The sequence below is a fragment of the Vicia villosa genome, linkage group LG6, assembly GCF_029867415.1.
Source record: "Vicia villosa cultivar HV-30 ecotype Madison, WI linkage group LG6, Vvil1.0, whole genome shotgun sequence".
NCBI lineage: Eukaryota > Viridiplantae > Streptophyta > Magnoliopsida > Fabales > Fabaceae > Vicia > Vicia villosa.
The window spans coordinates 46,350,871-46,372,150 of NC_081185.1; the positions used below are offsets into that span (position 1 = coordinate 46,350,871).

The 21,280-nt window shown below is 38.2% G+C and overlaps 2 long non-coding RNA genes across 2 annotated transcripts; both read left to right on the forward strand.

Moving 5' to 3' along the window:
- Nucleotides 1-10,899: 10,899 nt before the first annotated feature.
- On the forward strand, nt 10,900-12,506 carry LOC131611483 (uncharacterized). Its single transcript, XR_009286930.1, has 2 exons — nt 10,900-11,056; nt 12,234-12,506. It is a non-coding gene; the product is annotated as an uncharacterized LOC131611483 (long non-coding RNA).
- A 4,269-nt stretch (nt 12,507-16,775) lies between these two features.
- Nucleotides 16,776-18,884, forward strand: LOC131611484 (uncharacterized). Its single transcript, XR_009286931.1, has 3 exons — nt 16,776-17,087; nt 17,323-17,434; nt 18,612-18,884. It is a non-coding gene; the product is annotated as an uncharacterized LOC131611484 (long non-coding RNA).
- The last annotated feature ends 2,396 nt before the right edge of the window (nt 18,885-21,280 follow it).

Below are 21,280 nucleotides of genomic sequence, written 5' to 3' on the forward strand. Positions count from 1 at the left end.
TCAGGTGACCGGCTGTTATTGTTTCATTTGGTTTGTCAAAGACGGAAGGGTCTTTGAGGATAGATTTCATGTAGGCCACATGGTCATAGTTTCCCGGTACATCCCCGTCTTCCATACAGAATTCATCACCTACAATTTTGAGACCAAAGATGCTAATCCAAGCCCGTTTGTCAACAACATGCGACCTAGAGCCCATTTTGAATCGGAAATTACAACCATCCCCTTTTGTAAATCCTGCATAGAAAGCCTTGACGGTATTTTCACAGTACGGAGTATCACATTGTACTAAGGGATGAATATTTTGATGTTCAATCAAATCAGCGACATCGGGAATATGCATGTTTTTGACAAGATTTGGATCATAGGTATATTGTTGCTTAACAATTTTTCGTTTCATCTGCCACTTCTCAAAATTTTCCCTACAATCAGGATGAACAAGAGCACTTACCGGTTGAGATGATGAACCAGAGGCAATTTCCTTTCCCTTTCTTGATTTTGGAGGCATGTTTGGTTAGTAGTAGAGTGAGAGAGATGATTCGTGACAGATTTTGTGCTTGAGGAATTAGGGTTGGCCGTACAAGTGATATGCAAATGAGCAAAAGAGGTAAAAGAGATGGTTATGTATGAAAGGGTATGGGTCGGGTCGACCAACAGACCCACTTTTGGAAATTTTTGACGCAGTAGGTCGACCTAATGTAGAGCTTGGTCGACCTAACAGAAAAGCTGTTAAAAAAAATTGCAGTTTAGGTCGACCTAAAAGAAGGGTAGGTCGACGTAACTAGGCGTTTTAACAACATTTCTGAAATAAGACTTGTTTAGGTCGACTCAGAGACATATTAGGTCGACCTAAATCCCAAAAATTTTGAAAAAGCTCTATATATGATGTGTTTATGCCTAGTTACTTGATGTATGTTTATAATATGATATGTTATGATTGATGATGAAGCACATACATGAGTACGAGAGATATATGAATGAAGTCACTATAAGCATGTTAATTGATAGCATATTATAGTCATCAATAATATTTTTGGAAGAGAACAACAATCACGTTACCGCCTTCTCAATATGTAGGTGTCATCGTTTAGTGGAAGCCTTTAGTCAATGTGGAATGATGCCTGGCTTGATAATGAACTACCTTTACACTAAGAGAAATGTTAGCTTGAGAATGACCAATATATAGATATAAAGTAAAGGAATAACTTTAAGAGAAAACAAACGTAATTAGCCCAAATTAGAGATATCGAGTATCCCTAATTCCCTACAAATGTTGAAGTATTGCTCCGTTGCTAGAGGTTTGGTGAAGATGTCAGCTAGTTGCTTCTTGCTTTCTACATGTTCAAATATAACGTCTCCTTTCTCTACATGATCTCTTAGGAAGTGATGCCTTATTTCAATATGCTTGGTTCGTGAGTGTAAGACAGGATTTTTACTCAAGTTTATGGCACTTGTGTTGTCGCATATGATAGGTATACGATCAAGCTTAATACCAAAGTCAAGAAGTTGTTGCTTGAGCCATAATATCTGCGCACAGCAGCTTCCGACAGCTACATATTCTGCCTCAGCAGTGGATAATGCAACCGATTCTTGTTTCTTGCTATGCCGACTTATCAATGAATTTGAGAATAGATGACATGTTCCACTGGTGCTTTTTCTATCGGATTTGCAACCAGCAAAATTTGAGTCGGAGAATCCTACCAAATAGCACTCATTTCCCTTTGGATACCATAGGCCATATGTAGTAGTTCCACGTAAATATCGTAGAATTCTTTTGACAGCTTTTAAGTGAGATTCTTTTGGACAAGATTGGTATCTTGCACACATATACACACTAAACATAATGTCTGGTCTTGAGGCAGTAAGATACAATAGTGAACCTATCATACCTCGGTACAATTTCACATCAACCTCTTTACCTTTCTCATCTTTGTCTAGGTTAGTATTTGTTGCCATAGGTGTGTCAATCTCCTTCGCTTCACTCATTCCAAATCTTTTGAGCAGCTCTGTACAGTATTTAGTTTGACTTACAAACGTTCCATGACTGAGTTGCTTGATTTGTAGGCCAAGGAAGAAATTTAGCTCACCCATGAGACTCATCTCAAATTCACTCTGCATAAGCTTAGAAAAATCTTTGACAAGTTTTGCATTAGTAGATCCAAATATAATATCATCTACATAAACTTGGACTAAGAGTACATCTTTATCTTTTCTTTTAATAAAGAGAGTGGTGTCAACTTTACCCCTAGAGTACCCTTGACTAAGAAGAAATTTGCTCAAACGTTCGTACCAAGCCCGAGGGGCTTGTTTAAGACCGTATAGAGCACGTTTCAGCTTATAAACATGAGTTGGATACATGTAATTCTCAAAGCCGGGTGGCTGAGCAACATAGACTTCTTCATTTATATAGCCATTTAGAAAGGCACTTTTAACATCCATTTGGAATAGTTTGAAGTCTTTAGAACACGCATAGGCAAGTAAGAGGCGAATAGCTTCGAGACGTGCTACAGGAGCGTATGTCTCTTCATAATCAATACCTTCCTCTTGATTGTAACCTTGGGCAACTAATCTAGCTTTGTTTCTAGTAATAACGCCATTTTCATCAAGTTTGTTACGAAAAACCCATCTAGTGCCTATTACTTGATGATCTCCCGGATGAGGACTAAGTCCCAAACATCATTCCGTTTAAATTGGTTTAATTCTTCTTGCATGGCCATTAGCCAATGCTCATCAAGTAATGCGTCCTTAGCGTTTTTCGGCTCAACTTGTGAAACAAAAGCAAAATGATGACAGAAGATACTTATCTTTGAGCGTGTTGTAACGCCCTTTGAGATGTCTCCTATTATGTTGTCAATTGGATGGTCTTTCACATTTGTCCAGGCCTTAGGAAGTTCTTCATTGTTTGAGATGCTTTCCTTTTCACTTTCATCATGAGACTCATCTTTCTCTTTCTCAACATCTTTCTTTACAATATTTTCATTCTCGTCTTCCTTATCTTGGACAATGTCTTCAGTGGATGGACCTGCACCATTAAACAAAAGACCCTACACTTCCTTTACCAAGTATGGCTCCCCGATTGTTATCTCCATAGGTGACATACCCCTTTTTCTTTGCGCGAAACTCAACGAAAAGAGATATGTCTCCCGTCATGTGTCTTGAACATCCGCTATCAAGGAACCACAACCTTTCGGCAATGTCAAGACACTTTTCCTGCAAAATTAATTTAGAGAGGGAGGTCCCCAATTTTCATTGGGTCCTTGGTAGTGAGTACATAATTTGTTGCACTTGGGCAACCATTGAAATACTCCTTTAGGAACTAAAATCCTCCTAAATTTGCATTTTTCAATGGTATGACCCTTTTTGCAACAATAATGACAGGTAATATGATGAGAATATGCTGTTTTGTTAGTTGATACTTTTGGTACAAAAGTGTATTTACTATATAAAGGAGTATACGATCTTTTGAACTTATTTGGATCAACCGCAAAAGTCACTTTTGGTTGTAGAGCCTTGTCTAATTTGGCCTTTAGATCTCTCATTTCTTTTTGCCAAATGTGACATGTCTCACAACCAAACCATGATGTAGGATCTATTTCAACTTTATCCTTTTGAATGTCTAGCATAGATTGTTTTAAAGCTTCCATATCCTTTTCGGTTTCCTCAACTTTTGATTCAAGATATGAAAAGATTTTCTTATTTGAGGCCAAAAGTTTGAAAGCTTCAATTGCATCTCTATGTAATTCTTCAAAAGCAAGTTTTAGTTGAGAATGAGATACCTTATCTATGAGTTCAGGTTTAAGATGACTTACAGCTTTCTTTTTCTTGTGTTGATGAGCCATAAGGCATAAGTTTGCTGATTCTTCTTCATCGCTTGATGAGCTTTCACTAGATGAGTCACTTTCCCATGCTATGTAGGCTCTTTTAGATTTGTTATGACCTTTGCTTTGGTTCTTCTCTTTTTCCTTCTTAAGATATGGACAATCCGGTTTGTAGTGACCGACTTTCCCACAATTAAAGCAAGGGCCTTTGATTTTTCCTTTGTTGTTGTCATCTTGTTTGAACTTGTTTGATTGCCTTCTATAGTTGATCAAGCCTTTGTCAGAATGCTTTGCTCTATTTTTCTTTAGATATTTATTGTATCTTCGCACAAACAGTCCCATTTCCTCATCATCGGAGTCTTCGTCATCACTTGTATCACTATCCTCTAGCTCTTGTCTTGAGGTCTTGGAACTTGAAGCCTTTAGAGCTATTGACTTCTTCTCTACCTCTTTCTCCATGTTCTTCTCTTTCTTTGCCCTTTTCTCATGCATGTCAAGGCATTTAAGGTGTTGTTCATGTTCCTCTAGTTTGCCAAAGAGAGTGGTAATGTCTAAGGTGTTTAGATCATTTGCTTCCTTTATTGCTGTAACCTTGGGTTGCCATTCCCTGTTCAAACATCTTAAGATTTTGTTAGTAGCAACTGCATTGGAAACAGGTCTATCAAGAGAATTTAAACGATTTTTCAAGTGAACGAATCTCTTCTGCATGTTTTCGATGGATTCACCATCTTCCATGTGGAAGAGTTCAAATTCTTGAGTTAACGTATTGATTCTAGCTAGTTTGACATCATCCGTTCCCTCGTGGGCAACTTGCAATGTGTCCCACATAGCTTTAGCGGATCTACAATGGGAAACGCGATAGTATTCATCAACTCCTAGAGCTGAGATTAGAATGTTTCTCTCTTTCCAATCGTATCCATATCTCTTTTCATCTTCAGCATCCCAAGTATTTTCTGGTTTTGGAACAACCGCACCAGCTGCATTTGTCATGGTGATCTGAAAGGGACCATTGACAATAGCTGTCCAGATGTTCCTATCAATTGCATTGATGTGGACACACATGCAATCCTTCCAATAGCCATAGTTTTCACCGTTGAAAACTGGAGCTCTATTGTGAGCCCCTTTAGGTCCGGAAGCCATCTTTCCAATAAGTGTTTCACGTAGCACGGAATAAACCAGAGCTCTTGATGCCACTTGTTAGACGCTGGCCTAAGGATCTAGAGGGGGTGAATAGATCTCACAGAGTTTTTCGGAGTTAATTGAACTTTAAGCGAAAGCGGTTCTGAATCGACTCGCGTCTATTCCGAACCACTATTGAAACGATTGTATATGTGTTAAAACCACTAAACAGCTTGAGATAAACGATAAGAGAATGTCCTATAGAATCAATATGTCGCTCTAATGAAAATCGATTAACTTCTTATATGATGAACGATGTTTGCAATGCAGTAATAGTGAAAGAAGCAAAAACACAAACACTTGGTGATAATGATCAAATTGATAGTAATTCAATGTGTGATGAATTGTGATATTTATACAAGTTCGTAATTCACAATTTTAACACTCGAATCGTTGATCAATTTGCAATTATGACCAAATATGAATAGAACTTAAATGAAAAGATAAAAGCGACAAGAACACGATATTTGTTCAGGCAGTTCGTCGATCGTCCTCGCTACGACTACGTCTGCCCCCAATTCCAAATTGAAATTGGGAAATCTTCCATTAATGTTGAAAGCAGTTTATACAAAGAAGATAACAAAGCGATAAACAATAAACCAAATTTGTCGATCCTTTGAATCTTCTTCCCCCTTAAACTTGAGTCAGATTAAGGTCTTCCAAGAGCTTCACTTTGATCCCTTTCTGAAGTGTCTTGAATTGCTCGAACACTTGTTCTTCAATCTTCACACTCAGCTGGATCCTTGATGAAGCTTCTTGATAAAAACCCCCAAAATTCACCTATCTTGCAGGACAAAACCCTCAGATTTTATTCACCAAAAACCCCACAAATCTTCACCCACTAGGAATCTTCAATTCCGTTCCATGGACGTTATCGAACTCGATCATGCTTGTACATCATCAACAAAGTTTTATTTGGAAGCATACTGATGCAAATTGGGAATTTCGTTTATCTCCCTCTAACACTTGCTTAGACAGAAAGCTGATAAAGAAAGTGAAGTGGAAAATCACAATTGTTTTTGTATTTTGATTTTGTGTAAGTGACAAGAAAATAAAGCAAGAGAACATGTTTATGATTGATTCAAAACAAATGCAATGCTCATTTCATTAAAATTACGATTAAGGATGACAAAATTCAAATGCCATACAGCACAATGCAAACAAGGATGAGCTTTCTCGTATGATAATTGGCTTTAGGCATGTTCCCAGTGTCTTGGCACTTTTCACGGTATGGGGTTGTTTAACCACATCGTGTGTCGAGGTTGATCCTCATTGGTGATTAATGCTTTGGAGCATTTCCATGATATTGACCACGAATCTTCTGAATTTATTTCTTATCCCTTTGGAGCTCACTCAACGTCTTCTGAGACATGCTTCGATTCCCATAGAGTGTCGGGTAATTAACTTGCTTTGCCACCTGTTGGAGGAAGAAAAGTATGAGTATTGGATTCTGGGAATGAGAATGCATGCTAATGAATGCAAATGTATGATGATTTTTTTTTGTTTGTTTTTAATGCAAAAATGAATGCCATGTCACATCATGTATGATTCACAAGTAATGGATTTCCAATCAACTGGATACAGAAAGATTCAAATTACTTGGCACATAGTGGCTCACCACAAGATACTTCTAAGGTTTTTTTTACAAGGTTCTAGACACGGTTCTCAGAGTTACGAACTCCTTTTGAAAACTCAATCATCTAGCAAATAACTTACCATCCAACCGCGTTTTCAAATGAAGCCTATTCTGAGTGTGGTTTTCGCACTTACCCACAGTAATAGTTACGTTACGCAAGTTGGGTGCGAAACCACCATTTTCTAAAAGTCATGGTTTAAGGGTTTTTCTAAAGGTCTCTAAGGTTAGCGATCCAAATTGAAAACATCATCGCTCAAGTAAATAACTTACTTAACCAAAGACATCTTCTCAAAGGACCTACTCTAGGCGGGGTATTAGTACCTCCCCCTTGACACTACATCAAGCAAGTTTAATACTAGACCACCATCTTATCTTACGTGTCACTCAAGCTCGGGTATAGAGCCTCTTCTCACAAGATGCCAATAATCAAAAGATTCCAATCATGATGATGAGAAATCAAACAATGATATAATAAAGGCAATAAAGAAGCAAGTAAATAAACAACTAACAATAATACAAGAAAAACTAAACTAGGGTTGACTCTCTTAGGTAGTCCCAGCAGAGTCGTCAGTTGTCGCGGCCGGCCAAAAATACCCGAACGTTTGCACGTTCAAAATATAACAGAGTCGCCACCAAATTTTATTTATTCCAAAGGGAAAGGGAAAATAATGATAAAACCCACGAAAGAAATAAAGACGGTCCTTGCAACCATGAATGGGTTCGGGAGTCGGTTAAGCAAGGGGAAGGTATTAACACCCCTTACCTCCATCGTACTCGATGGGACCCATTTAGATAGTCTTGTGATCAATTGTTAGCATGATATTTACTTGCGATCTTCTTATTATGAGAAAGGACTAAATTTGATTTTTTATTAATGTGCTCGCCAAGACATTGCGTCTTGTGCCTACGTATCTTCAATGGAAGAATCCGAGCGATTGTAGTTCGAACGAACTACGAGTTTGTTGGTAGATTTTATGGGTCTAATCGCACTTAGGCGGGAAGACGAGTTTTTGATTGTGGTTCACACTTGGGCGAGATTTGCACTTGGGCAAGGAAAGATGAGTTTGAATTGAAAGTGTCTTTATGAAAAAAAGAAGAGACCGATTTAAGAAGTCTTCAATGGAATTCAAGCATTCATACAAAGGCTTAACGGCCATCACCTAAATGCTTTAAAGAGCAACTTGTACAAGTACGTACAAACCCCTTTTGGGCGGTGAAAGAGATTCGTGCTTGGGCGGAGAAACGAGTTTTTTAAATGGGTGCTTGCACTTGGGCAAGATTTGCACTTGGGCAAGGAAAAGATGAATGGAATTCAAGCATTTAAACAAAGGCTTAACGGCCATCGCCTAAATGCTTGAAAGAGCAACTTGTACAAGTACGTACAAACCCCTCTTTAGGAAATGAATGATTGAAACGACTCGAGTTTTGAGAAATCTTCAATGGGATATAAGCATTCAAACAAAGGCTTAACGACCATCGCCTAAATGCTTTAGAACAACTTGTACAAGTACGTACAAACCCTTCTAATTTCATCCATTGTAGACTCAACTCAATTCGATTGTAAAAAGCATTTTGATTGAAAAAAGGAACTTGGTATTGACCAAGATTTGTTATGGAAAGATTCGCACTTGGGCAATGAAAGGGATTCGCACTTGGGCGAGGAAAAGAAATATGTGATGAGTTAAAATTGTTTTTTTAGAGTTTTTGTAAAAGTGAGATGAATCGAGTTTAAGTAAGTCTTTAATGGAATCTAAGCACTTAAACAAAGGCTTAACGGCCATCGCCTAAATGTTTTAGAACAACTTGTACAAGTACGTACAAACCCTTCTTGATTCATCCATTATAAACTTCACTCGATTTGATTATTAAAAACAATTTTGAAGTTTTTGATTGGGACAAGAGAAGTTTGAAAAAAAGATATTTGGTGTTGACCAAAATTTATGGTGAAAATATTTGGAGTGAGAAATGAGATTTAAAAAAGAAGTTATTTGAAAAAAAAAAACTTTAAATAAAGTCTAAAGATACATCTAAAAGAATAAAGAAAGTTTATTTTAGTTACTAAGATGAAATGGATTAAAACACTAATAATTTTTTTTGTAGTTTTATTTGCAATAAATTAAACAAATATAAGAAAAAGGTCAAACAACATTGGGCCAAGAAGCAGATTGCAACCAAAGGCCCACTAGCAATTAACAACAACAAAAAAATCTGACATGCCAAAAAAACCTTTGGGCCGAAACTGGGCCGAACCGGGTTGAACCAGGTCCATAACGCCCTTCCCTAGTATGAGAACCGGGTTTGCAAGGCAAACCCTAATTCCTTTCCTCCGCCTCTTTTCTCTGAAGATCGTGAAATCTTGCTCTCTTCCTCTCCGCTTCTGTTCATCGCGAAATCGAACACGAACAACATAAAAGAAAACCCTCTCGATCTCACACTCTCTTAGCCGCGGTTTCAATCTCTCTCGACTCTCATCATCAAGAATAACACAACAATGTTCAATCAAATGATCAAGAATCCTTATCCCTAACATAAATCCCTAAACCCCAATTTCATTATGATTTCATGGTTTACAGATCACAAATGGAAACAATATGAAATAAGCTGGAAGAGAGAAAGAAATGAGTGAACGCATCAGCGACAACTCAGGTACCGTTTTCGACTCTTTTCTCTGCTTCGAACTCGGCTTCTTCTTCTTCTTTTGGAAATCAATTCGTGAAAGTGAAGATGAGTGAGGGTTGTGCGTGCGTGAGTTTTTGTTGTGATTGTTTTGATTCCGAGTTGTGAGGTTAGACAAAGTTTGGGTGAAGGTTGAGTGTGGTGAAGTGGGTTTAACAGAGCTATGATGTGAGGTTAGAAGGTGTATTTTGTGTTGCGAGCAGAGTATTGAGTGTATGCTGAGTGAAGATTGAATGGTTTGTGCAGGGTTGTAGGGGATTTGAAGGAAGATTTGAGAGTGAATTTTGAACAGAGGTTTGGTAGTGATTCTTTTTTTTGTTTTTTCTTTATCAAGTCTCCTTCGGTTCTCTCTTTTTATAGGAAGATGGTAGTGAATTTTGGGGGAACTTTGAAATAGAATTCTTGTTTGTTAAGTTTCTTTTGGCCATTTTGATGTACTGTATTTACTACTTTTCTAATGCAGGTCTTGTATAGCTATTTTGGTGAAATTTTTGGACCGTTTATGATACATCAAGGTCAGCGATGGAGCAGCATTTTGGACCACTTGGACAGCATGGTTTTTGTTGTTTTGTGCAGGCTGTCTGAGCTGAAGATGATGGTGATGCGTATTTGGCATGAAGAAGATCAAGTTTGTATGTCATGTTCATGGGCTGAGTCTTTTGTTTTACGTGTACAGTAATTGATACAACAATGTATTCCATTTTTTTTATGTGATATTGTATGTACTAATAAATCTGTTACTACTAATGCAATAATTAGCTAATTTATTGACAACTAAAATGCAAATTAATAGAAACTAACAACTAAAAAATGCTAAAATATGACTAAAAATATTAATATTGATGCAATTCTAGTTATTTAATTATGAAACGAAATTCAAATCCTAGTTAGAAATGCAACATCAAAACCCTAAAGGAAATGGAAGTTTAAATTAAAAAAATAATAATAATTTATTGATAACTATATGGGAAATTTACATGCGAATGAAATGTGATGCATCAGAGACGCGAGTCAATTAAAAAAAAAAGGTTAGTGAATGATGGAATGAAAATTATTGGGGCAAAAATCGGGGTATGACAGAAGTGCAGCAACTCTTAGGAGAAATTTATCTTGTGCTTTGAGAGAGACCAAATTTCTAAGAGAAAATAAACTCTTATGATCGGGGAGAGCCAAATTTTCTATAAGAAATAAACTCCCATGATCGGGGAGCGACAATACAACTCAAAAGATTGTGCCCCAAGCTTCATGACCTACGAAGGAATTTTCCCCAAAGGATCCTTGGAGAGATTTGTCGAATCTCGACGTAACTTCCCCAAATTGGTTAAACTCAAGAGAGATTCTTCTACTTGATTGCCCAAGATTGATCAAAGCTTGAAGAGATTTATCGACGTGATTGCCTCAGATTTTTCCAATTGTGAATCGATGCCTCAGTTGACAGGGTCTTTGTAACACCCCGTTAATTCTAGTGTATTAATTTAATTATTTTATTAATTAAATTATTAGAATTAATAATCTGTGGGAATTATTTGGAAAATAATAAAAATATGGTGTTGGGCTGAGTGTGATAGTTAGTAGAAAGGGGGTGTTAACTAAGCAAGCCCATTAAGAATGTTTTATTTTATTTTTCATAAAATAAAGGAAATTGGGAAAAAGAGAAGCAGAAGCAGTAGAAGCAGATTTTGGGACTGAAGAACACGTGAAAGTGAGAAGAGCCAAAGGGGGAGAAGAACTTCGAAGATCCGACTCTAAGGTAAGGGGGGATTCTTCGGGTTAGTAATCCTTATGCGATTATAGGTAGTAGGATTGATTAGGATTATTGTTTAGTTCATTCGTACGTGTCGGGTTGGGAATTTGTTAGGTTTTGATAATCTTGTATGAATTGACATAATCCTGTTGATACTTGTGATATATGATGTTAATACATGTCAATAACCTATTTGAAATGTGTAATTGTGTGAAAAACAATGATAATTGTGTGCTATGTTCGTATGTACCTGAAATTGGGGTTATGGGATAGGGTAAAAGCCGTCAAAATAGTGATTTTTGCTGTGCAGGTACGTAGGAACCGGTTCCCATGTGGGACGAACCGGTTCCCCCTTGTAAAAACAGAGAAATATGGGTTCTGGGTAGCTGGGAACCGGTTCCCATGTAGGGACAACCCGGTTCCCCATAGTAAATATCCGAGGCGTGATTCTGGAGCTGCCAGGAACCGGTTCCCACGTAGGGACAACCCCGTTCCTGCAGCATTTTTCTAAAAATGTTTTATCTTTGAAAGCTCATAACTTTTGATCCGAGTATCCGATTTATGTGCCGTTTTGAGCATTGTGAAGCTGAATTAAAGGCCTATATGATGAATAGGTGGTATGGATGTGAAGTCCAAGTTGTTTATTTGTGATTATATTATTTCTTGGTTGATGACTTTCATGTATGCGTGTGATATGTTTGTATGAATGCTAAGAATATATATACATGCTTATTGGTGATGATTTGGTGATGATAATGAGACGATGTGTTACATCGGATTGGTGATGTTGTAAGCATGTTATATGTTGCATTCATTGGCATACATTTTTGGTGATGGATCCCGGTGATGAAAGTGGATCAAAATGGTGGGCATAATTCCCATTGTGTGGAATTTGTGCTGGTTAAAACTGTATCTTGGTGATGAAAAAGATCGGTTGGATGGGTTTATCCCATGGATGGTACCACATGCATTAGTGTCAGTTCATTCATTGCATTATATTATGATATGACTGAACGATTGTGTGGAGTGATAGAATATGCTTATGTACTGATGTTTGGTTGTTATAACAAATTCCGATTCTATGTATGATGAGTGGATGATAATTGCTATGATATTCCATTGCTTATGATTGTATAATGGTTATTAATTCGAATGAAACTCACCCTTACTTTGATGATTTCAGATTAAGGATGTAGCGGCGTGTGATTGGGTGAAGATAGCTTATAAGCTAGCCCGTAGTTCGTGTCGAGTCATGCTCTGATTGTAACACTGGGATCGATTAGTCTTAGCGTTACTTGAGATACTATGTTGTTATTTTGTTTATGGATTATGTATTGATGAGCTGTTTGGATATGCTCCTAACATTGTTTGAAATAAGTTTCCGCTGTGATGAACACATGTTGAAGTTTGGTTAATTTTAATAAAAGCATGACAATCGACTTTGATGTTTTATTTATTTAATAATTGTAACATCCTTGATGTGTTATTACTCTGATTATATTATTTTACCGTGGGGTTTTAGAAGGGTGTTACAATAGTGGTATCAGAGCATAGTCGGTCGTTAGAGTCAGAGTCTTAGTGTCAGTGTTCCCTTGTATGCGACTAGTGTAAGGTAAACACTGTCGATACTTCTATTCTGATGAGATTGTTTTGTGATTTAGCAGAACAATGGCTGGAAGAGGTGGAAGGAATGATGATGCTATCGCAGAGGCTCTAGGCATGATTGCTGGTGTATTGGGAGGGAATGCTAATGGAGCTGCGATTGGTGCTGACAGGCAGTTGAACAGCTTTCAGAGGAACAACCCTCCACTGTTCAAAGGCACTCATGACCCTGATGGTGCTCAGAAATGGTTGAAAGAGATCGAGAGGATCTTCCGAGTGATCGATTGTGCAGAAAATCTGAAGGTGAGGTACGGTACTCACATGCTATCAGAAGAAGCTGATGACTGGTGGGTTACTACTAAGACTGAATTGGATTCAGATGGGATTGCGATTACTTGGGCCATATTCAAGAGAGAATTTCTGAGGAAGTACTATCCTGAAGATGTTCGGGGAAAGAAGGAGATTGAGTTCTTGGAACTGAAACAGGGTAGTATGACGGTGCCTGAATATGCTTCCAAATTTGTGGAATTGGCTAAGCACTACACACCCTACACCAACGATGCAGCTCGAGAATTCTCTAAGTGTATCAAGTTTGAGAATGGTCTTCGTGATGAGATCAAACAGGGCATCAGGTATCAAAGGATTCGCCGATTTGCTGATTTGGTGGACTGTAGCAGAATATTTGAAGAAGACAGTCTTAAGCTGAAATCATCTCACTCTCGCGAGTTAGTTGATAAAAAGGGTAAGAAGCCTATGGACAGAGGTACACCATATGGTAGGGGAAACCCAAGAGCTGGTAATTGGAAAAGGCCTAGTGGGGGAGATTCTGGTGCTCCCTTTAGGTGCTTCAACTGTGGTGAACCAGGACATAAGAGGAATGAGTGCAAGAAAGAAGAGAAGAAGTGCTTTAAGTGTGGCAGAGTAGGCCATGTTGCTCCTGACTGTAAGATGAGAACTGTGACTTGTTATAACTGTGGAGAAGAAGGTCATATCAGTACACAGTGCACCAAGCCGAAGAAGAACCAGTCTGGGGGGAAAGTCTTTGCTTTGTCTGGATCAGAAACTACTCCGGAGGATAGACTGATTAAAGGTACGTGTTTCATACATAACACACCTTTAATTGCGATTATTGATACTGGTGCGACTCACTCGTTTATTTCATTGGATTGTGCTAAGAGGCTGAATTTGGAGATATCAAAGATTGATGGAAGTATGGTTATTGACACTCCTGCGTCGGGTTCAGTGACCACTTCATCTGCATGTTTGAACTGTCCTATTGATATATTTGGTAGGAAGTTTGGAATGGACTTAGTGTGCCTTCCACTTGAACAACTTGACATTATTCTGGGGATGAACTGGTTGCAATTTAACCGAGTTCATATAAATTGCTTTACGAAGACGGTCATCTTTCCTGAAGAGATGAGTATCGAAGAGTTGGCAATGACTGCAAGACAAGTGGGTGAAGCAATTCAAGACGGGGCAGCCGTGTTTATGCTTTTTGCGTCGATGGAAGTGAAAGGAAGAGTAGCAAGTAATGAATTACCAGTGGTCCGAGAATTTCCAGAAGTTTTTCCAGAAGATGTCAGAGAACTACCACCTGAAAGGGAAGTAGAGTTTGCTATTGAGTTAGTTCCTGGAACCAGTCCTATATCGATGGCACCTTATAGAATGTCGGCATCTGAATTGACCGAGTTGAAGAGTCAATTAGAAGAATTGTTGGAGAAGGAGTTCATCCGTCCAAGTGTGTCACCGTGGGGTGCACCGGTGTTATTGGTAAAGAAGAAGGAAGGATCTATGAGGTTGTGTGTAGACTACAGACAACTGAATAAAGTTACTATCAAGAATCGGTATCCATTGCCGAGGATTGATGATCTGATGGATCAGTTAGTCGGGGCTAGTATATTCAGCAAAATTGATTTGAGGTCTGGGTATCATCAGATTCGTGTGAAGGCGGACGATATTCAGAAGACTGCGTTCAGAACGAGGTATGGTCATTATGAGTACACTGTGATGCCGTTCGGGGTTACTAACGCACCTGGTGTTTTCATGGAATACATGAATAGGATTTTTCACCCTTATCTTGATAAGTTCGTTGTGGTGTTCATTGACGACATTCTGATATATTCCAAAAATGAAGACGAGCATGCAGAGCATCTCAGAATTGTGCTGGGAGTGTTGAAAGGGAAGAAGCTTTATGCCAAACTGTCGAAATGTGATTTCTGGTTAAGTGAAGTGAGTTTTCTGGGTCATGTAATTTCCGAGAGCGGTATTGCCGTAGATCCAGCAAAGGTAGAAGCTGTGTCTCAGTGGGAAGCTCCGAAGTCCGTAACTGAAATTCGTAGCTTTCTGGGTCTTGCAGGTTACTATCGGAAGTTTATAGAAGGATTTTCAAAGTTAGCTCTACCGTTGACGAAGTTGACTAGAAAGGGTCAAGCATTCGTTTGGGACTCGGAATGTGAAGAAGGATTCCAAGAATTAAAGAAGAGGCTGACTAGTGCTCCTATTTTAATTTTGCCGAATCCGGCAGAATCTTTTGTTGTGTATTGTGATGCTTCATTGATGGGACTTGGAGGTGTGCTAATGCAGAACCAACAAGTAGTCGCTTATGCGTCGAGACAACTTAAAGTGCATGAGAAGAATTACCCGACTCATGACTTAGAGTTAGCAGCAGTGGTGTTTGTGTTGAAATTATGGAGACATTATCTTTATGGTTCACGGTTCGAGGTGTTTAGTGATCATAAGAGTCTGAAGTACCTATTTGATCAGAAAGAGCTTAATATGAGACAGAGGAGGTGGTTAGAGTTCCTTAAAGATTATGACTTCGAGCTGAATTACCATCCGGGTAAGGCGAATGTTGTTGCTGATGCTTTGAGTAGGAAGTCCTTGCACATGTCAATGTTGATGGTACGAGAACTAGATTTGATTGAACAATTCCGGGATTTAAGTTTAGTATGTGAAGGTACTTCGAATAGTATCAAGTTAGGTATGTTAAAGCTGACAAGTGGATTTCTTGATGAGATCAGAGAAAAGCAGAAAGATGATGTGGGACTAGTTGACAGATTGACCTTAATTAACCAAGGAAAAGGAGGTGAGTTCAGAATTGATGAGAATGGCATAATGAGGTTTGGCGGCCGTGTTTGTGTTCCTGATGTTACTGAACTGAAAAAGAGTATCTTGGAAGAAGGACATCGTAGTGGATTGAGTATTCACCCTGGTGCTACTAAGATGTACCATGATTTGAAGAAGTTATTCTGGTGGCCTGGAATGAAAAAGGACATAGCTGAATTTGTCTATTCTTGTTTGACTTGTCAGAAGTCAAAGATCGAACATCAAAAGCCGTATGGGACTATGCAGCCTTTATTTATTCCTGAATGGAAGTGGGATAGCATATCCATGGACTTTGTATCTGGATTGCCAAGAACAGCTAAGAACTATGAAGCCATTTGGGTTATTGTGGATAGACTGACGAAGTCTGCTCACTTCATACCGATGAGGATGGATTATTCAATGGAAAGGTTGGCACAGTTGTACATTGAGAAAATAGTAAGTTTGCATGGTATTCCTTCGAGCATAGTATCAGATAGAGATCCAAGATTTACATCCAGATTTTGGGAAGGGTTACAGAAGGCCTTGGGTACTAAATTGAGGTTAAGTTCTGCTTACCATCCGCAGACTGATGGTCAGACTGAAAGGACGATTCAATCATTAGAAGACCTATTGCGTGCTTGTGTATTGGAAAAAGGTGGTACATGGGATAGTTATTTGCCGTTGATTGAGTTCACTTACAACAACAGTTACCATTCGAGTATTGGTATGGCTCCATTTGAAGCTTTGTATGGTAGAAGGTGTAGGACACCACTGTGTTGGTATGAATCTGGTGAAAGTGCAGTGATTGGACCAGAGATTGTTCAAGAGACGACAAAAAAGATTAAGATGATTCAAGAGAAGATGAAGGCTTCTCAAAGTCGTCAGAAGAGCTATCATGATAAAAGGCGGAGAACACTTGAATTTCAAGAAGGAGATCATGTGTTTCTGAGAGTAACTCCTACGACGGGTGTTGGTCGAGCACTAAAGTCAAGGAAGTTGACGCCACATTTCATTGGTCCGTTTCAGATTACAGAAAGAGTAGGAGAGGTTGCTTATCGTATTGCTTTACCAACAACACTTGCAAACCTACATGACGTATTCCATATATCTCAATTAAGGAAATATATAGCGGATCCGTCTCATGTAATCCAGGCAGATGACGTGCAAGTGAGAGATAATATGACAGTTGAGGCGTTGCCTATGAGGATTGAAGATCGGAAGATAAAGCAACTACGTGGTAAAGAAATAGCTTTAGTCCGAGTAGCTTGGGGAGGAGCTGCAGGTGGAAATGTTACGTGGGAGCTAGAGAGTCAGATGAAAGACTCTTATCCCGAACTCTTCGTTTGAGGTATGTTTTCGAGGACGAAAACTCTTTTAGTGGGGGAGAGTTGTAACACCCCGTTAATTCTAGTGTATTAATTTAATTATTTTATTAATTAAATTATTAGAATTAATAATCTGTGGGAATTATTTGGAAAATAATAAAAATATGGTGTTGGGCTGAGTGTGATAGTTAGTAGAAAGGGGGTGTTAACTAAGCAAGCCCATTAAGAATGTTTTATTTTATTTTTCATAAAATAAAGGAAATTGGGAAAAAGAGAAGCAGAAGCAGTAGAAGCAGATTTTGGGACTGAAGAACACGTGAAAGTGAGAAGAGCCAAAGGGGGAGAAGAACTTCGAAGATCCGACTCTAAGGTAAGGGGGGATTCTTCGGGTTAGTAATCCTTATGCGATTATAGGTAGTAGGATTGATTAGGATTATTGTTTAGTTCATTCGTACGTGTCGGGTTGGGAATTTGTTAGGTTTTGATAATCTTGTATGAATTGACATAATCCTGTTGATACTTGTGATATATGATGTTAATACATGTCAATAACCTATTTGAAATGTGTAATTGTGTGAAAAACAATGATAATTGTGTGCTATGTTCGTATGTACCTGAAATTGGGGTTATGGGATAGGGTAAAAGCCGTCAAAATAGTGATTTTTGCTGTGCAGGTACGTAGGAACCGGTTCCCATGTGGGACGAACCGGTTCCCCCTTGTAAAAACAGAGAAATATGGGTTCTGGGTAGCTGGGAACCGGTTCCCATGTAGGGACAACCCGGTTCCCCATAGTAAATATCCGAGGCGTGATTCTGGAGCTGCCAGGAACCGGTTCCCACGTAGGGACAACCCCGTTCCTGCAGCATTTTTCTAAAAATGTTTTATCTTTGAAAGCTCATAACTTTTGATCCGAGTATCCGATTTATGTGCCGTTTTGAGCATTGTGAAGCTGAATTAAAGGCCTATATGATGAATAGGTGGTATGGATGTGAAGTCCAAGTTGTTTATTTGTGATTATATTATTTCTTGGTTGATGACTTTCATGTATGCGTGTGATATGTTTGTATGAATGCTAAGAATATATATACATGCTTATTGGTGATGATTTGGTGATGATAATGAGACGATGTGTTACATCGGATTGGTGATGTTGTAAGCATGTTATATGTTGCATTCATTGGCATACATTTTTGGTGATGGATCCCGGTGATGAAAGTGGATCAAAATGGTGGGCATAATTCCCATTGTGTGGAATTTGTGCTGGTTAAAACTGTATCTTGGTGATGAAAAAGATCGGTTGGATGGGTTTATCCCATGGATGGTACCACATGCATTAGTGTCAGTTCATTCATTGCATTATATTATGATATGACTGAACGATTGTGTGGAGTGATAGAATATGCTTATGTACTGATGTTTGGTTGTTATAACAAATTCCGATTCTATGTATGATGAGTGGATGATAATTGCTATGATATTCCATTGCTTATGATTGTATAATGGTTATTAATTCGAATGAAACTCACCCTTACTTTGATGATTTCAGATTAAGGATGTAGCGGCGTGTGATTGGGTGAAGATAGCTTATAAGCTAGCCCGTAGTTCGTGTCGAGTCATGCTCTGATTGTAACACTGGGATCGATTAGTCTTAGCGTTACTTGAGATACTATGTTGTTATTTTGTTTATGGATTATGTATTGATGAGCTGTTTGGATATGCTCCTAACATTGTTTGAAATAAGTTTCCGCTGTGATGAACACATGTTGAAGTTTGGTTAATTTTAATAAAAGCATGACAATCGACTTTGATGTTTTATTTATTTAATAATTGTAACATCCTTGATGTGTTATTACTCTGATTATATTATTTTACCGTGGGGTTTTAGAAGGGTGTTACAGTCTTCACATAACTTGCCCCTTGGAGTGATCAGCCTTTGAAGTGAATGGCTCATGGAATCGATCAAGTTTTTCTGCAGTTGCTCATTGTTTGATCTTCCCTGATGTCAAGTGTTTATTCACAAGTAAAAGATATTCGTTTTGAAATTGATAATCCTAATGCAATGCTTATGCTAGCTTCGAAATCAGAGTTATTGAAACAATGTTGTGACATTCAGTGTTTGAATTATTTGTCATATCGATATTGACGCAAATGGTAAGCAAACATCTAGGAGTTAGTTTTACGCAACTTGAATGTAGTATGCTTTTGAAATAAACTATGCTTCAATTAGGTCTTTTAAGGGTTGTAATGTGGCCTAGTTTGCAGTTTTTAGAAAAAAGGATTTAAGGCTCAAAGTCTAACCTAACCCACCCATTCTTCGTGATGTTCTCTATTCCTAAGTTCAACTTAACCTGATACGAGCGTTCATCCTTCAAAAGGAGTTTGAGATGATTGAGGAATCAATGAGGTCTTCTGGACATGGCAGTCACTTTACCTTTCGTTTTTGGCGTCTGATCATACGACTTTGTTCCATTGATGAGGATCTTTATCTTGTAATCCTTGTTTTTTGCTTTTCCTTTTTTGTTTCCCTAACTTTTTCCTGGACAAATTCTTTTGAATTTTATTTTGGAGTCCAGCGAGATGTCCTAACTTTTGCCTAAGTCACTTGTTTTCAAGTTGTTGACTTAGCCGACTCTTTTTTTATTGAACAAGTCGTGTGATTTGGCGTTGTCTTCAGTTTGTTGAAAAGATTATGACTGCCCCATTCCTTTGTTAATGAGGAATAACCATTGTGGTACCGTCATCTATTGAACTTTTGGTGTGCGAGAGATGACCATTGTGGTATCATCCTCTTTTGATGCACAATGTTGATATGTGAAGATTACCCGTTTCGGTTTTGACTCTTCTCACTCTTTTGAAGGATAACCATTGTTGTATCCTTGGCTGCATTCTCCTAATGAATTTTGAATGCTCGATCAGGTTAATTGAACACTACCCTGCCCCTGGGTTAAATGTGAGGGTTTTTTATGAATAGAAAAGGAATTCCTACTTCAAGGCTCAAAGGGGTTAACGAGGGTCTATCTCCCTTATATCTCTAGTGTTTAGGATTTGAAACAATGTCTGTACATCATCAACAGGGTTTTATTCAAAAGCACACAATTAGAGATTTTGCATTTTTATCATTCTCGTTTTGATGTTTTTGCTTAAACAAGAGTTTGATATCGTTAGACAGAAATATATGAGTGAACATGAATGGATTGATTTGAAACTAGCATATGCAGTTCATTTATTACTATCATTAAAAACAAACGAGTTTTACATGAAAGTAACATTTAACAAAATAAGGAAAATTACAAATGAAAATGCAGAGGAGGCTTGACTCCGTCTGGAATTGTTGATTTTGGAGACTTTCTACAATTTTGATACCCCATTGAGACTTCAATTTATGCATAAACCTCTTGGAGTGTGTCATACCCCAAAATTTGCCCATCTCATTTCATCTTCAAGGGTTCAAGGTTCAAGGGTTTTCTCAAGTCACTCTCTCCTAGGGTTTGCATTGTATCAAAGGAGTTTGAATCTCTAAGGCCTCAAATGCATCTCAAGGTACCTCATATGTCTCAAGGAATATCCATGTCAAAAGTCAAGCTTCTATTCCAAGGATCGCTCACTCAATGGCTCAGATGATCTACAGTCGACTAGTTTGACCTAAAAGTCAACTGTGGTCAAAGTACAATCGAAACTCCTAACTTTTGGTAAACATCAAGTATTTGAGGTTGTATCCATCATTTGATCAAAGGTTGATCATAATCCATTAATAAAAACTCAGAAATGAACAAAGTCAAAAGGTTCAAATTAGGGTTTTTTATAGGAAAAGTCAACTCAACTTTGACTGGCCATAACTTTCACAGGGAGTATCAAAAATTTCCCAACCAAAGCCTATTGTGAAGGAAATTGGATTCTCTACAACTTTGTCTCTCACAAGCCAAGGCCAGAAATGCTTCATTTGAGAGATATGGTACAAAAGATTATAGGTCCTTTTCAAAAGTCAATCAAAAGCAGTTTTTTTGTCAAAGACCATATCAACAAGATAAAATCTCCAAATGAGAAATATGTTCCAAAGTGGCTTGTAGAGGACATCTTGAGGTTTCCAAAAAGTCTTAGAACTCTCCCATACCTTAAAAATTGAGGGAGATATGCCTTGTCAAAGTTGGGCGATTTTGAAGGAAATATGTGAAACAAAAATGGTTCAAAATGATTATTTTTGCAAATGGGCCTATT